This window comes from Miscanthus floridulus, chromosome 17 (assembly GCF_019320115.1).
Source record: "Miscanthus floridulus cultivar M001 chromosome 17, ASM1932011v1, whole genome shotgun sequence".
In the NCBI taxonomy this organism is placed as follows: Eukaryota; Viridiplantae; Streptophyta; class Magnoliopsida; order Poales; family Poaceae; genus Miscanthus; species Miscanthus floridulus.
Genome location: NC_089596.1, coordinates 59,178,942 through 59,197,969, shown reverse-complemented (window position 1 = coordinate 59,197,969; position 19,028 = coordinate 59,178,942).

Below are 19,028 nucleotides of genomic sequence, written 5' to 3'. Positions count from 1 at the left end.
TCGTCCTGTTCATGGAAGAGTCATTGCTCGGAAGCTTGAAGCCGCTATTCCCCGACATGCTTGAAGGGAAGTTGGATGAAGAAGGGGGTGAACAAGGAAGAAGGGTGGTTTTAGAGGGCAGTGGGCATGAAGAATATGTAGAGCATTGGGTGAGCCTCTTCGGCTTCTACCGGTAGAAGTGATTAAGCCTGGGCAAAATACCCGATACCCATTACCCGTACCCGAATTATCCGAACCCGGACCCGAATTACCCGAACCCGAGGTACCCGATCCCAAATTCGGATAGTGATTTTGATTACCCGAAATTAGTTTGGGTAATTCGGGTAATATCCCCCGGTACCCAAACTACCCGAACTACCCAAAGATTTGTTTTTGTCTTTGTATTTATCATGTGTTGTTAGCTGAACCATTTAACTTATCACTTTATTAGAATATAATTCTCTCTATTTGAATGAGTGATTGTAATATATTATTCTCTACAAATTGCTATTGAAATTCTATACAAATTGCTGCTGAAATTATGTATAGATCGCTACTAAAATTTAGTGTAGTTTGTTGTTTTCTGTAAATTTGGGTATATCGGGTAATACCCGAACCCGAACCCGAATTATCGGGTACCCGAATTTGCGGGTAGTGTTTTTTCGGGGGTAATATCGGGTAGCAATTTTCATTACCCGAATTTTGAATTACCCGAATTACCCGACCCGAAAAAATTGGGTAACCCGAACGCCCAGGCTTAGAAGTGATGAAAAGGTGTTGGTAGTTGGGACATTACTCAACAATTGCGAAGAAAGTGGATCACCGGTTCCAGCAATTTGTGTTTTAGGGCCGGCGACCATAACAGGCGGCTCAATGTATAAAACGGTAGGGAAAAGAAACCCCAAGATTACCGTTCGGTCAAACGGTCAGATGTTGGTTATAGATGTTTTCTTTGTCGGTTGTATCCCACTCTAGGCCCTGCCGTAGTTGTAACCGTTGGTGAAACGATTTCACTGTCGGTTACATAATAAGCAGGTGGTGATAATGGTAGCAGTTATAGCTCAGTATGTAGTAGTGGAGTTTTATCCGGATGAAACCCATTGTCACGGTTACCAACACAAAGCTGATATGGCAGTCTCGGTAACAACGTCATGATACTCACCACTAAGATTGCCCTAAGGTCTGTCCCTCAAGTGAGGTTTTATGTCCCAGTTTTCAAGACTCGTATGTGTTGAAAACAGTGTAGGCAAGTTTTATCCTATGAAATTTTTATTAGTATATCTCTTCATCTTTACTTTGCCATATCAACTTATTTAATGCCTATAAAACTCCCATAAAACCTTCATATAAGACCGTCCTAATTAATAGTTAACTTGGTCTACCCCTTTAGAATTACGTGGATGGTTTTATGCCTTTAATTAATTACTACTTCCATCTCAAAATAAATCAAATCCTAAAATTACCTTAAGTCAAACTATTTTAAAGTTTGACCAACTTTATATGAAAGGGTTATAACATCTATGACACCAAATAAATATATTATAAAAATATATTCCATTGCGTATCTCTAATTTGGTGTCTTAAATATTGATGCTCTTTTTTTATAAGTCCATCGAACTTTGAAATAATTTGATTTAGGACAACTCTAGAAGTTGACTTAATTTGCGACGGAGGGATATGTATAATAATGAATATTCGCCATCAACATCTTGCAAATTCATTTTCCCAATCGGTCGCTTTTCTTTCCTCTTCCAATCAGGCGGCCTTTTTCCTGTTTACTAATTAACGTGCCTAGGCTGCTGGACACGCTTTATGTCGCACATGCCATTGCCGCCACCACTTACTCCTAGTATTACCTGATTACTGCTGCAGCAGATCAATCACTTTGTCTAAAAGGAACCCAAAAAACAATGCCACAGTTGGATCTGGTTAGGTCCCTCCACTAGCTAGCAGTGGCGAATCTAAGATTTTAGCTTAAGGTATGCCGCTTAAAAATTTTCATATACAATTCGGTAAATTCATTTTAGCAATTCTGTAATAATTATAAATTTTATCGATATGATTCGATAAATTTAAGGATTAGATTCAGACCATTCACTAAATACAATATAAATATTTCAAATATAGGCACAAAAGAGTACAAGAGACTTACAGGTGCTATTTTTCTCACCGGTTTATTCGACGCTTACAAAGGGACATGGATGTCTTGACTATATCATTTTCATCAACTTAAAAAAAAATTCGCTCAACGAAAGTGACTAGACAATTATTCAAAAGGCTAAACAATAATTTTCTATAAAAACCTGAAGAGCAAAGATTAAATTACCATAAATATTGTAGACGAGACGTGCGAGAAATAGACGGCGATCCTCTAATTCAGAGCAGGGTGGAGGGCGGCAGCCGGCAGCGGCAGGCACCAGGGGCTAGGGCAGCACCGACTCGACTCACCCGGTCAGGGCGTTAGGCGCAGGCGGTGTGTTCCTCCGTGGCTCCATACTCAAATTAGGAAATTAGGAAACTGAAACGTCAGTGTACAGAGTCGAAGATCTAGAGCGCGCATACCGTATGGGTTCACTTCGCCGAGTGGGCCGCGTTACATGGGCCTCCCGTCATCAAGCGAAGATGTCCATATATGCTTTTTTTATTTTTCTTTTTTATAAATACACCGTATACACTATATTATATAGTATATATACTACTTGCCGCCTGTTTTGCACGTGGCTCCGCCACTGCTAGCTAGTCCCAAAAAACCTTCAGCACAAACGCCCAATCCAATCACCTCTTTACCCACTTTTCATCAATGACCAGTGCCATGTGAAATGTCGGCCTCCTGTCTTCCTCTAGCCAGTGGGCGCATGCAATCATCAAGCTACTGCATGGTGCATGCCCCTCCGTGTTTCGTGTGGAATTCGAGGGTTCCACGGCGTTTCTGCGGAATCACACAATGATTCATTGTGTGGTCGCCGGCATCCATCCGACATGCTCCGATCCATTCGGCAGTGCCATGCCATCCAGTCCTCCTCGTCCCTCTTGGCTCTTGCAACGCAAATATCCTCCTGCCTGGTGGCAGTGGCACGAGCTGGATTGTTGGATCTCAAGAGGATGGGAGTGTGAGAAAGGGACCCGGCCGTAACTAGAGACCTGGAGAACCTATCTTTGCAGGCATCCGCGGCTAGCTGCCACTTAAAACGACGCTGGTGGTGGAGGGGGGATTTCGCTTGGTGGCTGTACTCAGAAGGCGACGCCGCTGGATTGTACGAATAATGGTGATAGCGTAATTTTCAGACATATATAACATAGCAGTATGCTACATGGAAAAAACAAAGAAGCGGCAAAAGAAAAATACTCCCTCCAGTTCACTATATCTATGACTTTTTACTTTAGCTAGTGTTTAGCCAACATAAAGGGTCTCCATGTTAAATTTTGAAGGCCTATAAATTACCACATTAATCGAAGAAAATAAAATCAAAGTGCCCATAGACACGTTATAGATTACTCATCACTATCATAATGAAACAATTTGCCTAAAATATCCTTATACCTGTCCGCTATTACCCACTCATTATCAACAAAAACATGAAGCTGGTAAAAAAAATTTATAACATATGAAGCCAACCACATACGTACGTCATACTTAATACATTATATCTAAAACTAAAAATATCGTAATACTATGGGAGTACTCTTTTCTAGAGGCAGTTGAAATTGAGTTTGTAGAGACGGATAGAAAAACCGACTCAATTCAAGTGTGTCTAAAAATATAATCATCGATTTCTAAAGCAGACTAAAACATAACCATCTCTATAAATCGATTCCTAAAGGTGGGGCAAAAAATAGCAAAAAGATCTTTTAACCCCAGATGAAGCCTACCACTACCAGGGAACCAAGCATGACAGCAACATATTGCAAGACACAAGCCATACGTATTTCACGTAAAATACACGTGCGTATGGGTTCAGGGATAGCCTCACACGAGGTTGCCCTACCGCTGCACCTCAAATCCATATTTAACTCTATAGATTGCGTTAGCTCCTCAGCTAGAAACCGTGTCCACGTCACCCAAAAAATTTCATCCGTCCGATCTCCCCACCCGATGGCCAGGATTGTTTTCGCCGGATTCTGTTAGAGCAGCTTCTGCTTCTTGTGTGTAGCTTCACCGGTTTCTCCTTTGTTTTTCTCTAACTTTCCTGGCTTCTCATCCGAATCCGGTCGGCCAAATATAAACCCGGCTCCTGCTTCTCCTTCAATTCCAATGCTTCTCACACACACAAAAAAGAGTACTACTAATCCGGCCAGCATTGTTTCTCTATTAAATAAACATCCACCTAGAGGAAAGCACAGTGTGGGTGGGGTCATTACAATGTTCGTTCTAATAACCCCCTAGTGGGAAGGGTTTCGTGGGTTTCTAAGCATTGTTCCTCTATTAAATAATTATCCTCTAGTGGAATGTTCATCTCGTGGAGAGGTTTTATGCGGTAATAAAATTAATTTTTATTCATCAAACTACTAATTTCTATGCAATGTTGGTGCCAAAAATGTTTCTGCGTATCTTGACCATTGATTCTATGATTCCGATTGTCCATCATGTGCTATTTTTCAAATTTCAAATTTCGGATGACGTACCCCAGCTGGTGTGTGGCTGGGTCTGACGACGTGGAGTCGCCTGCCTCCCCTCTCCACCCCATGCTGCGCGCCGTACCCCAACTGGAGCATGGCTTGTCGCCCCTGGAGCGCCGCGGCCGCCTCTTGGAGCTCGCGCTTCCGGGACCTAGAGCACCGATGCGCGGGGACTACGGCATCGATGGTGACGACGCCTAGGAGCTCGTAGGTATGCGCGCGGGGACGTCCACGGCAGTGGACGGGGAGGGCTGGGGCGATGCCCTAGAACTCGCAGCGGCGCAGGCTCTGCTGCAGGGCCTCTCTGCTGGGCGCGGGGGCTAGGCTCGTACGCCAAGGGGAGGACGGGCGGGCTGGCAGAGCGATGGCGTCTGGCAGCGCGCGCCCGACCACGCGTGGGCCAACCACCGCCGGTAGCCATGGCGCCCTGACCCCAAGTAGCGACACCCTTCTCCTTCCCAACCAGGCTGTGATGGCGAGGCCCCCTGCATCCGGCGGAGGCCTTCTCCCTCCCACCGGTGGATCCTACACTTGCTGCTGTTGCTCCCCAGGCCCCCCATGTGTTCTATGCTTCACGAGTTAGGTTTTTACACATTCAGATTCACTCTTGACTATGAAATTTGATTGCTTTTTTTTGTAGATTTGAAACATGACACATATCAGTTAGTGTGCTTGCAGCCGACTGCAGCTGACCAGAGGCGAGGAGGATCCTACACCTGCTGCTGCAGCTCCCCAGGCTCCCCATGTGTTCTATGCTTCACGAGTTAGGTTTTTACACATTTAGATCTAGTCTTTGACTATGAAATTTGATTGTTTTTTTTTTGCATATTTGGAATACGGCACATATCAATTTGTGTGGTTGCAGCTCTTGATTGTTCAAATTATTCATGCTTAGTTTGCATAGGTTTTACTCATGCTTAGTTTGCATAGGATTCTATGCTTACTTTGAATAGGTTTTAACACCAGTTGAATTCAAATTTCCGAGAAGAAGTCATCGATATCTATTCTTATGTGCATTTTGCACATGTTGTGAATTATATGGTCATATGCACAATGCTCATAGGATTCAAAGTTCAAATGCTTTCTATGTAAGAAACCAAGGATTCTATGCAATTTATTTACACGGAATTTTGGATTTTCTATGTACATTTCAACTGCTTTCCCTCTAATGAGCTTTCTATGCTTGATAAGTTAGATTTATATGCTATGTTGTTCTGATTTGTGCATTATTGTAGCTAACATTAGTTTCACAAATATGTTTCTGCGCATGATAAAACACGTTTCTATGCCTTTCTAGCCACTATAATGTTTTCTGCGTCTAATAAATAAAACATGTTTCTTGCCTTATCGCTATAAGGTTTCTGCGCCTCCTAAAACATGTTTCTATGCCCAAGGACAGGAAGGCCAGCTGGATCTCCGTTGGTGTGTGGCTTGGTCGAGCGGTGGCCGTCCGGTGCATGACGCAGTCCACGGCGGACGACGCTGGTGCGAATCAGCGGTGGCGGCTGGTGGTGTGGAAAATGGGAACGACGTGGTGCGACGTGGCCAAGGATTATTATGTGATTGCCTAACACTATTTTATGCCTTCTAAAGTGGATGTTTTGTGCTTATCCTTGATATAATGTGAATGCAATTAAAATCTTAATTTTTGAAGGCATAGAAATTGAAATCTTATTTATGATGCATAGACATTGTTTGTATGGTTTTCAGTATATTCATATATAATCTGGCGAGCGTTTGTTTGATTTTATATGCATCTCCTTGATATGATGTGCAATGAAGAGCTACCAACGTTTTGTTTGTTGATTTTGTGTTCTATACTTGTGTGCATAAGTTTCTATACATGGCTAAACTGTAATTTGGTATGTATTCTATACATTGTTTGCACACAATTCTATACATTGTTTGCACACAATTCTATACATTGTGGAGCAGTTATCTGTACACTTCTACACAATTGTGTATATTGTTGGAACACAATTTATACATTGTTGAAGCGCATTTCTGTTTAATGCTGGAACACGTTTCTATACATTGCTTCCTTTTTCACTCCCCGTCCAGAGCTATGATTTTTTGCATTAATGTTGCTAACATTATTTTAATGAATAGATTTTTGCGCCTGCTAAAACATGTTTATATGTGTTTCTTGCCGCTGTAAGGTTTTCACGTGTAATAAAATATGCTTCTATGCCTTTCTTTGCCGCTTAAGGTTTATGCGCTTGCTCAAATATGTTTCTACGCCTTTGTTGTGATGTAGGATGGTTGGAAGGATTCCTCTCCATTTGGTGTGAGAGGTCAATGGTGGCTCAGACATAGGACATGGTAGCGGACGCCCATGACTTCCTTGGCTTGCGGCGGTGGCGCAGTGTGATCTTTGATGTAGTTGATGGGTTAATGTAAAAAGTTAGTTTTCCATATGTTGTGTTTATATGCTTGGATGACATGAGCAAAACTATTGGTTTCTATGTAACCTCAGTTAGGTTTCAATATTTGATTGACTGAGTTTCTATGCATGTTGTGAGTTGGGACCATTATGGATAATCAATGGTGTAAGATTTCTATGTAGTTTTGCTTTTATTAAATAGACATCTCCTGGTGGAAAACATGGTGTGGGTATGGCCTACTACGTTGTTGGTTATAATAGCCCCCTCCCAAGTAACAAGGGTTTTGTGTGTTTCTATGCATTATTCCTCTATTAAATAAACATCTTGTAGTGGAAAGCATGGTGTAGGTTGGGGCCATTATGATGTTTGTTATAATTGCCCCATCCTATGAGAAGGGTTCTGTAGGTTTCTATGCATTGTTCCTCTATTAATTGAACACCACAGAAGGAAGCATTGTGTGGGTTGGTGTAGTCACAATTTTTGAAACAAAAATACCAAGAGGGGAGGTTTTGTGAGGGTTCTATGCATTGTTTCTATGTTAGTTATACACCCCCAGTGAAAAAGCATGGTGTGGGTGGGTGCAAGTTAGGGTTTTCAAAACAATAATACCCAGAGGGGAGGGTTTTGTTAGGGTTGTATGCATTGTTCCCATGTTAATTGTACATCCCCATAGTGGGAAGCATGAAGTTGGTGGAGACAATCATGATTGTGTAAAGTGGAACAGTCCATCTTGTGTAGAGGTTTTTACAGCGGTAACAAAATTAATTCTTATCCATCCAACCACTAATTTCTATGCAACGTCGGCACTAAAAACTTTTTCTGCGTATGTTGACTAGTGATTCTATGCATCCAATCGATCATCACATGCCATGATTCAAATTTCAAAATTTTGAAAATATGAGATCGTCTCCATGTTTTACGCTTGTGGTCTCCATGTTTTATGCACTAGTTCCTGTGTTAATTATACACCCCCGTAGTGAAAAGCATGATGTTGTTGGAGGCAATCATGGTTGTGTCAGGTGGAATGTCCATCTGACGGAGAGATTTTACAAGGTAACAAAATTAGTTTTTATTCATCCAACCACTAATTTCTATGTAACGTCGATGCTAAATACTTTTCTACGCATCTTGACCATTGATTCTATGTATCCAATTGGCCTTCACATGCCATGATTCAAATTTCAAATTTTGGAGAAGACGAGATTGTCTCCATGTTTTACGCTTGCGGTCTCCATATTCTATGCATTGTTCCGACGTTAATTATACACCCCCATAGTGCGAAGCATGAAGTTGGTGGAGACAATCACGGTTGTGTCAGGTGGAATGTCCATTTCGCGAAGAGGATTTTACATAGTAACAAAATTAATTTTTATTCATCTAACCACTAATTTCTATGCAACGTCAGCGCCAAAAACTTTTCTGCGCATCTTAACCATTGATTCTATGCAACCAATTGGCCATCACGTGCCATCATTCAAATTTCAAATTTTGGAGAAGACGAGATCGTCTCCATGTTTTACGCTTGCATTCTCTATGTTCTATATATTGTTCCCATGTTAATTATACAGCCGCATAGTGGAAAGTATGATGTTGCTGGAGGCAATTACAGTTGTGCAGGTTGAATGTCCATCCTACGGAGAGGTTTTTAGGAGGTAACAAATTTATTTTTTATCCACCCAATGACTAATTTCTATGCAACGTCGTCGCCCAAAACTTTTGTGCGCATCGTGACCATTGATTCTATGCATCCAATCCAATTGGATATCACGTGTCATGGTTCAAATTTCAAATTTTGGAGAAGACAAGATCGTCTCCATGTTTTACACTTACTGGTCTCCATGTTTTATGCATTATTCCCATGTTAATTGTACACCTCCATAGTAGAAAGCAAGATATTGGTGGAGGCAATCATGGTTGTGTCACGTGGAATGTCCATCTCGCGAAGAGATTTTTACACGGTAACAAAGTTATTTTTATACATCCAACTACTATTTTCTATACAACGTCGGCGCAAAAGACTTTTTTGCGCATCTTGACCATTGTTTCTATGCATCCAATCGTCCATCACATGCCATGATTCAAATTCAAATTTATGAATTTCAAATTTTTTTAGAAAAATATTCACAATGGATCTTGAATCGTGCACAAAAATACCAGGAGTTCAATGGTGAAAACTGTTTTTAAATCGGATGCTTTGTTGATGAATTATAATAAAAAAATGAAAGAAATTAGATTGGATGCGTGCATGCATCCATACGTCAGCTTTGTCAGGTTGTATCAGCTGGAAGTCCTGCTCGCGCAGGAGGTTTCTATACAGTAACGAATTAATTTTAAATCATCCAAATACTGATTTCTATGTAACATCGCGATAAAAACTTTCCTGCGCAGCTTGATACGAGATTTTATGCATCTGAATCAACTGAGTCCACAGGGTCCCTCACCTGCGCGCGTGCATCAACTGAGCGGATCTGGATGGTTGGGCTGGGTGGGGTGGCTGACTGGGGCTCTACATTAGCTATTTGAAGCCCAAGCTCCCAATAGCGGGGCCTATATATATAATTGCTATTGAGCACCCTACGCTTTAAATAATATTTAGGGCATCAACAACGATTTTTAACATATTTTTAAACTAATTTTAAAACTAACACTATTTTTTTTTCAAATCTAACACTTTTGGCTGTGCCTATTTGCATGACGTGGCGATTTAACTCTACTGCGCCATGCATGGGGGCGCAGTGAGGCTGTGTACGTGGCAGCCAACAGGACCCCTGACCGGTGATGTGGCCAGCTCTGCCGCACCACCGATCAGGGCGTGGCGGTAACGCGCCACGCATCATGGTGCGGTAGTGGCGCGCCACCGTCCAGGACGTGGCAGAGCCTAATATAGGCCCATGGCCCAGTCCCACCGTGCCATGCCACCGCCCTGCCTGCTACTCCCCCATACGTGCCCGCACGCCCGCGCCTGCCGCCTGCCACGCCTGCCCACACACGGCCACCGCCGGACGCGCATGCCGCCGCCGCACGCTGCCCACCGCGTCGGCCGCGCCATGCACGCCGGCGCGCCAAGCCCGCCTCGCTCAGACACACCCGCCGCGCCCGCCGTGCCATGAACGCCGACGCGCCACGGTCGCCGGCCGCCCGCTGCGCCCCCCTGAAAGGTCCTTGTGTGGTTTTGGTAATTGAGTGACAACCTAGGTGGACTAATTAGTGTTTATATGAGATACACAGGTGATTAGTCCACAGATACATATGTATGAGCAACATATGCCATGAAGGTGAAAATGGCTTGGAGATGTTGCAAAGCTCACACATGTGATGATGAAAGGAGCTCATTGCACATGAGACATGACATTGAGTCATGTGATCAAGGTGGAGAAGATCAAGACAAGACTTGGCTTGATGGACCGGTTGCAAGCGTGAAGGGCAAGTCAGAGGCTTTAGAGCGATGGACCGCGTGGCGGTGAAGCTTGAGCAAGACTTGGCACCGATGGACGAAGGCAACAGTGAAAAGCAAGTGATGTCAAGATCGATGAACCAATATGATCATGTGATGATATGAAGTGGATCATATCATTGTTGATCATGTTGGTGCATGTGTTGCATCAACATTGGAGGAGATGGAATGGAATGCACAAGGCAAAGGTATAACCTAGGGCATTTTATTTCACCAGTCATAGGTGTGTAGAGAAGTTGATGACCAGGTTTAGGATAGATGGCTGTACTATCAAGAGGGGCAAACCTATTTGCATATCGATCATCTAGTGCCACTCGAGTGATCTAACTTTGCATCATCGCTAGGATTGAGTGGCATGGCAAGTTGAGTGGCTAATCCTTTAAAAAATGATTGTGAAAATGCTAACACACATACACATGGTGGTGTACACTTGGTGGTGTTGGCACATTTATAAAGGAGATGAAGTTAGAGTTGATGTGGATCAACTCGGCGAAGGAACGGAGGTGAGAAGGGTTCAAAACTCCATCGGCGCCCTATACAGAAAAGACAGGGTCTCATAGAGTGCACCGAACGCTGGTCATGCAGTGACCGAACGCTAGGGTCCTACGCCCGGTCAGTGGCTGCAGAGAGCGTGCAGGCATCAGTCTTCGATCGGACACTGGCGCTGGAAGTGACCGGACGCTGACAGGGTTCGTCCGGTCAGGGTGACGTGTGATGATGCAGGCAGAGCAAAGAAGCTAGAAGTGACCGGACGCTGGTGCTGCGTCCAATTGCGACCGACCTGACACGTCCGGTCAAGTCCGGTACCTTACTAGAAACGACCGGACGCTGGGGTTGCTATGTCTGGTTAGTTCAAGCTGCTGTGTCCGGTCGATAGATGACTGTTGAGATTGGGGGAACAGTATTTGAAGTAGGGGACATGTGGTGTGCATCGCACGACCGGACACTGAGGTCTAGCGTCCGGTCGATCGGACCAGAGCGTCTGATCATCCTGACTTTTGCCTAGTGAAGGGGTAACGACTCTATTTGTTTGTGGGATTATAAATAAAAGCCATGGTCGGCCTTGGGCCGGTAGCTGAGCACACTAGAGCCTTAGTGGCTTGTGTAGTAGTGCTTGGGAGCCCTCCATCTCACATATACTTGATAGTGATCATTCGATTGTGTGAGAGAGCGATTCTAGTGCGATTGCATCATGAGGTTGCATCGAGTGGCACTAGGTGATCGAGTTGCAAGCCGGTGGTGCTTGTTACTCTTGGAGGTTGCCACCTCCTAGATGGCTTGGTGGTGGTCTCCGTTGAAGCCCGCAAGAAGCTTGTGCGGTGCTCCGAAGAAGAGCTTTGTGGGGGCATTGTGCTCGCCCCGTGGGAGCCGCGAAGAGCAACTCTAGTTGAGCAGTGTCATTGAGCTACCCTCACTTTCGGGGTAGGTTCTTGCGGTGCCCGACGTGCGGGCTTGGCGGGTGATGCCAATTAGCCGCCGAACCACCAAGTGAGCGGTCGACACAATGGGGACATAGTGTGTTGGCAAGCACGTGAACCTCGGGAGAAAAATCATCGTGTCAACCTTGTTCTTCCTGTTGGTTTGCATCCTCGTTACACAAGCTTGTAATTACTTTCATATACATTGTGCTTGTGTAGTTGCTCTTGTAACTAGTTAGCTTGTGTAGCTTACTAGTTACCTTCTTGTTTGTGTAGCATAGAAGTAGCTCCCTTGCGTGGCTAATTAGGTTTGTGTAACCTTGTTAGTCACTTTGCTTAGTTTGTGTAGCTAAGTATTTGCGCTCTCTAATTTGGCATTGGTTGCCTTGTTATTGAGCATTGCTAGTGAGCTTAGTTGGCTTTGTGCTTTTGCTTACTAGCATGTGTAGGAGCTCCCTTGTTGCTTAAAGTACTAGTGGCATAGGTTTGTGTGACCTTGCTCCTAGAATTGGTTAGGTGAGCTCTAGCTAGCCCGACACCTTTGTTGCTTAATTAGTATCTTTGGAAGGTGCTAGAGAACATAGATAGAGGGGTGTAGTCTTGGCTAGACCGATAGTTCTAATTCCACACTTGTTTCGGTTAGCCAACGCGATTAATTTTAGAATGGACTATTCACCCCCCTCTAGTCCGCCATCTCGACCCTACAAGTGGTATCAGAGCTAGGTCTCTCATTTGTGGTCTTCACCTGACCCAAGAGGATAGCGGTTTATGGGCTAGATGTTGATTGTCTACATATTTTTGATGGCACACACTTTACACGATGGAAAAATTGGATGATATGCAATTTTAAGTTTATTTGCCCTCAAATGTGGTGGATGGTAGATGTAGGCTTTTCTCATGTGTTGGATGAAGATAATCTAACTCAAGCAAGAGAAATGCCTAGATCTCGACATCCAAGCTACTAACATCATGTATAGATCTTTGCATGATTGTATATTTGGAGAGATCATTGACATGATGACCGCCCATGAGATTTGGAGTTATCTAAATGAGAAGTATGGGACGGTCTCCAATGATGAAGATGAGCCCAAGAAGGAGGCGCTTGAGTGTGTTGAGCATGACCACAATTCGGTGATTGTGGAAGATTGCTCCACCTCATGGTCAAGTGATGATGATAATGATCATATCACAAGATCACTTGACAAGATTGATGATGATGCCACAAGTGATGCCAATGATGATGCTACTCCATGCACACTTGATGGTGATAATGATGGATCATGCTCGGGCTATGAGAGTGATGTTTCTTCAAGCTCTCCAACTACATCACATTGCTTCATGTCACAAGGTGACACTAAGGTATCTAATGCAAATGTGATTGATCTTGATTCATATGAGGAGCTTCTAGATAGATATGGTTGCATGATCAAAGCTTTAGAAAAAGAGATGGCTAAAACCGAGAAATTGAAAAATGAAAACTCTTTTCTAAAGAACACATGTGAACAACAAAAGCATCTACTTTATGTTACTACTTGTTCACATGAGGAGCTAAAATTGGCTCATGAGGAACTTAGTGTTGCTCATGATAACTTGGTACAAGACCATGCTTTTCTCACTAAGGAGATTTCTAATGGAAAAACTAAAACTAGTGAGAGCTCATCACATGGGTCAATTGATCAATCACATATTGTTGCTAACCCTTGTGATGTAGGCAAGAAGCATGTATCCACCTCTTGTGATGACTTATTAGATATGCCATGCTCTTCACATATAGATGCTTGTTCTACTTCTATATCTTGTGAGACTAACCTTTTGAAGGAGAACAATGAGCTCAACAATGAAGTGAAGAATTTGAGCAATAAGTTAGAGAGGTGCTACAACTCAAAAGTCACCTTTGAGCACATGTTGAAGACTCAAAGAAACTATGGTGACAAGTGTGGCCTTGGCTTCAAGAAGAAGATGACAAAGGGCGAAAGAAAGAGAGAAAGAAAGATGAAGAAGCTACAACAAAGAAAGCTCTCTCATACCATGTGCTACCTGGTGTCATGAAGCGGGACACTTTGCAAGTGGTTGCCCTAACATTGAGAAGCTCAAGAAGATAAAAGAAGAAGAGAGGCTCAAGCATGTGAAGTGCTTCAAGCTGCCGCACTTGGGGTCACCTTACCTCAATGTGCCCAACCAAGCAATTGGTGAAGCAACTAGAAGAGCCTCAACCAAAGCCACAAGTTGAGCAAAAGAAGACACCCCAAGAGCAAATCAAGATCAACCATGAAGATGGTGGTGAATTGATGATAAAGAAGAAGAAAACTAGAAGGGGTGAAAAAGCAAGAAAAGAGCAAGGCATCCAATGCAAACTCAAGATGCCAAGATGATGAGCAAGAATGAAGATGAGAAGAAAGATTATGCTCACATCAAGTGCTTCAAGTGTGGAAGTATGGGACTACTTTGCCTCTAAGTGTCCTACCAAGCTTGAGAAGAAGGCTCAAGCAATCCATGAGAGGCAAGGCAATGAGAAGCACCACATGAGCAAAGAAGAGAAGGCTCAAGCAAAGAGAAAGTGCTACTCATGCCGGGAAAGGGGACACATGGCACATTCATGTCCCCTAGGTGACATTTCTAAGCCTATTTCAATTGTTGATAATAATGTGCTTAGAAAGGATGGTAATGGTACCTCTATGGTTACTATTGCAAAACATCCCGCTACTCATACTAAGGCGTTGCCTAAGTATGTTGCTCCTAACTTGAGAGGACCTAAACTTGTTTGGGTACCATCAAAAAGTGGATGATTGATTGTAGGTACCATCAGCATTGGAGACTTAATTCAATTGATTTCATATTGATCATCATATGTTGAGTCAAGATATGAAGCCTAGTGCACATCCAAACCCAATGCCAAGTGAAAATTGAGTGAAGTCCAAGTGCTATCAACATACAAGTGCTATAATTCAAGTTGTTGATAATTTATTGGATATATTTGATGACTTGCAAATAATTGAGTTGAAGCTTGCTAGTTGGATGATCATGAGCTAACCAAGGTACATCTCTTGTTGATCATTGCATTTGGGTGCATATGAGTTGATTGAATTGGATAAATATGCAATATTGCTTGCTATAAGATGATTGAATGAATAATTGATTAGTAGTCAAGTTTGGATTGATTTGCGTTGGATAAGTTTATAAGATAACATTTAGTAAGTGGATTGAATGTATTTATGTCTTATGGAAAGTATTCAAACAAGTTAGTTTCAAGTTTGATTCATATTTGATGAAGTATAGCTCAAGTGATTGAAATCTGTCCTATATTGAAAATCTGAGTGAGCTATGATCTTAGCCATGTTTGAGTGATCAAAACTTATTGGATTAGCATAAAAATTGGTGTACATGCTCTAGACTTATGGTATAAGATGTTGTAAAATTTTCATGAGAATTGGATAAGAAATGCTTCAGTTTTGGAGTAGATCTTGTCAGCTATAGTGCAGCAGTTTTCAGCATGTAGCAGTGGTGGAAGAATTAAAATCTGGTAGCAATATAGAAGTCAAATGAAGCTCAAATTTTTACAAGCTGCTAGATAACTTAGTAAAGAACATCTCCACCAAATTTTGTGATATTTGGATTTGTGCCTTGGGAGATATGCTTATTTCTTTGAAGGGTACAGAATCTGCTAGAAAAGTGACAAATATTGAATTGATCTAGAGTCACTTTGATTGAAAGGTCCTCAAGTTGGAAACATGTTTATAAGTAATTGAGGCACCTAAGTTTGGTTTTGAGATGATCTATAAGCATGACAAGAAAAGAGTACAAGGCCATTTGATTGTGGAGTGTACTTTGCACACATTCGGTACTAAAATTGGAAGATCAAGATCAAACTTAAGATAAAGATGAAATTTAAGTTCTAGTGACTATTGGAAATAATTTGGTAGAAAGAAAAGGACTTAAAGAAGGAATCAAGGTTACTCATCAAGTTAAGTCCATCACCTGGATCAATCAATCAAGTCATTTCAAGTGAGTGTCAAGGATGGTTCTTGGAGAGATGTCACTTCTCCCTAGTGTAGGGGCTTGCCGCCTATGAGTAGGTAAACCAAGTGTGGTACTTGGAAGGCTAACATGGAAGTGGTGATTCGAGGGATATTTGAGATGCTTAGTTGAAGCAATCAAAAGGATTGATCAAGAAAAGCAAGCAACACCCAAAAGAGAGCTAATCATGATATTTCAAGTGGTATTCTCAAATTGATGCTCTCAGTGCAAGCATTGATCAAAAGATGAAGCAAGTCAACCACAACAAGAAAGTGCACTTGATCATAAGTGGTATTCATTTCATATGGGTGAAGAGTGGAATTCAAAATGGTGTCTATTGGTCTTCACCAAGCTTATAATTGGACCTCACATTGCTATTGGAGTAATGAATTGGAATCTATGTGACTATCCTCTACCAACATAGCAAAGGTATCATTGTAATGTGCATGATCATTTCATCCCTTACTAGTATGCGGTTAGTGCATATAGTACATGCTTCATAGGATCATGCATAACAAATGAAATGTTTAAATTCATAACCTACCACTATTGCTTGAATGATTACTTGATCTAGTGGTTAGTATATGAATTTGTTCATGAGCTAGTGAACCCAAGTACTTGACTTAATTTGAATTGCTAACAAGTGACAAGTACAACATTAGCAAGATAACCCTTGCAAGAGGTGTGAAGAAGCTTGTCATTGGTTCAAACCGGACTTGAAAGCTTAGGTAAATCAATTTAGTTCAAGCTAACTATAGAAGCTCATGATAGTGATAAGAGTACAAGCACAAGACAACAATGCAAATGGATATCTAGTTCGTTTGTTACAAGTGGTATCTAGACTCAAGTATTTCATCAAGAATCTACAAGTAATGTCTAGATCAACTCACAAGTGATATCCTATAAGTGGTACTCATGAAGATAGCAAATGTTCAAGAAATGGTTTTTATTGATAAATCCAACAAGTGGTTCCATACTAGAAGATTCTTTCAAGTGATATCATATCTACACATGGCATCCATCATGCAAGACTGATGGTTCCACAAGTGATCCTCAACTTTAAGTGATCATCAAATGAAGAATGCATCCTTCACCTACAAGAGCTCAAGTGTATCAAATGGATGACCCATGCTATCACATAGGGGGAGGTGTCCCACAAATTGATCTCAAGATCAAAAATCTTATGTGTGGTATCTCAAGAAGCCCTACACAAGATACAAGTGGTACAAGTTACAAGTGGTATCTACAAGTGGTGTCATTCCAACAATCAAGTGATGTCCATAAAAAATGCAAGATTCAAGCCTCAACCATCTACCCCAAATGTATACCTTTGCATCAATGAGAAGCCCACCTTTTATGGAAATTGATGACAAAGGGGGAGAGATTGTACAAAGATATGAAAGCTTTGAGATTGAGATTGTACAAGGGGGAGAGATAAGATATAAAAGCTCAAAGAAGTAGAGGTGGGACATGGACATGGACAAAGAGGGAGCAACATTGAAGAAAAGAGATGGATCAAAATTCTTGGACAAGAGAAGCACACAAGTAGGGGGAGCAAGCTCATGAACTTTGATTGATTGCATTTGATATGTGCATATTCATGTGCTTGCTTGCATTGCATAAGCTTTCAAAATTCAATATGCATGCTTGTGTGGTGTATGCTAGTTGTAGAACTTGAATGATGATTTGATAACTAGCATGCATAGGATGATAGCTAGACACTTGGTATGCTTTTCAAGTAATGCTAGTACCTTGCTTTTAATGTTGATCTCACAAGGTATCTAGTGCTTTTATTTCCAAGTGATATCTAGCTAACCATGGTGCTAAGGATATGAACTTAAAGATGCAACTCCTATTGGTACACGCTTCAAAGGGTTATTCTATACACCTTAGCATCATTTGGTAGTAATTACTCTCCCACATTTCCAATCTATGCATATGTGCGAACTTCAAACCAAACACTCTAGCACATATGTAGGGGGAGCTAATACTACCATCTCGGGTTTGTGGTACTTGTCCAAAATCATTTTTCACATGGTAAAATTGCTTGGGCAAGCAACATGAATCCAAAAGAGCTTAATTTCCATATCCTTGTAGAGTTGTCATCAATTACCAAAAAGGGGGAGATTGAAAGATCCTTGTGTGGTTTTGGTAATTGAGTGACAACCTAGGTGGACTAATTGTGTTTATATGAGATACACAGGTGATTAGTCCATAGGTACATGTGTATGAGCAACATATGCCATGAAGATGAAAATGGCTTGGAGATGTTGCAAAGCTCACACATGTGATGATGAAGGAGCTCATTGCACATGAGACATGACATTGAGTCATGTGATCAAGGTGGAGAAGATCAAGACAAGACTTGGCTTGATGGATCAGGTTGCAAGTGTGAAGGGCAAGTCGAAGGCTTTGGAGCGATGGACCGCGTGGCGGTGAAGCTTGAGCAAGACTTGGTGCCGATGGACGAAGGCAACAGTGAAAAGCAAGTGATGTCAAGATCGATGAACCAATATGATCACTGTGAAGATATGAAGTGGATCATATCATTGTTGATCATGTTGGTGCATGCGTTGCATCAACATTGGAGGAGATGGAATGAAATGCGCAAGGCAAAGGTATAACCTAGGGCATTTCATTTCATCGGTCATAGGTGTGTAGAGAAGTTGATGACTGGGTTTAGGATAGATGACTGTACTATCAAGAGGGGCAAACCTATTTGCATATCGGTCATCTAGTGCCACTCGAGTGATCTAACTTAGCATCGTTGCTAGGATTGAGTGGCGTGGCAAGTTGAGTGGCTAATCCTTTGAAAAATGATTGTGAAAATGCTAACACACATACACATGGTGGTGTACACTTGGTGGTGTTGGCACATTTATAAAGGAGATGAAGTTGGAGTTGATGTGGATCAACTCGGCGAAGGAACAGAGGTGAGAAGGGTTCAAAACTCCACCAGCGGAGTGTCCGCCTGTAGAGTGCGGACAGTCCGACGGTGCCACCGGCACCCTATACAGAAAAGATAGGGTCTCACAGAGTGCACCGGACGCTGGTCATGCAGTGACCGGACACTGGGGTCCTGCGCCCGATCAGTGGCTGTAGAGAGCGTGTAGGCGCCGGTCTTCGACCAGACGCTGGCGCTGGAAGTGACCGGATGCTGAC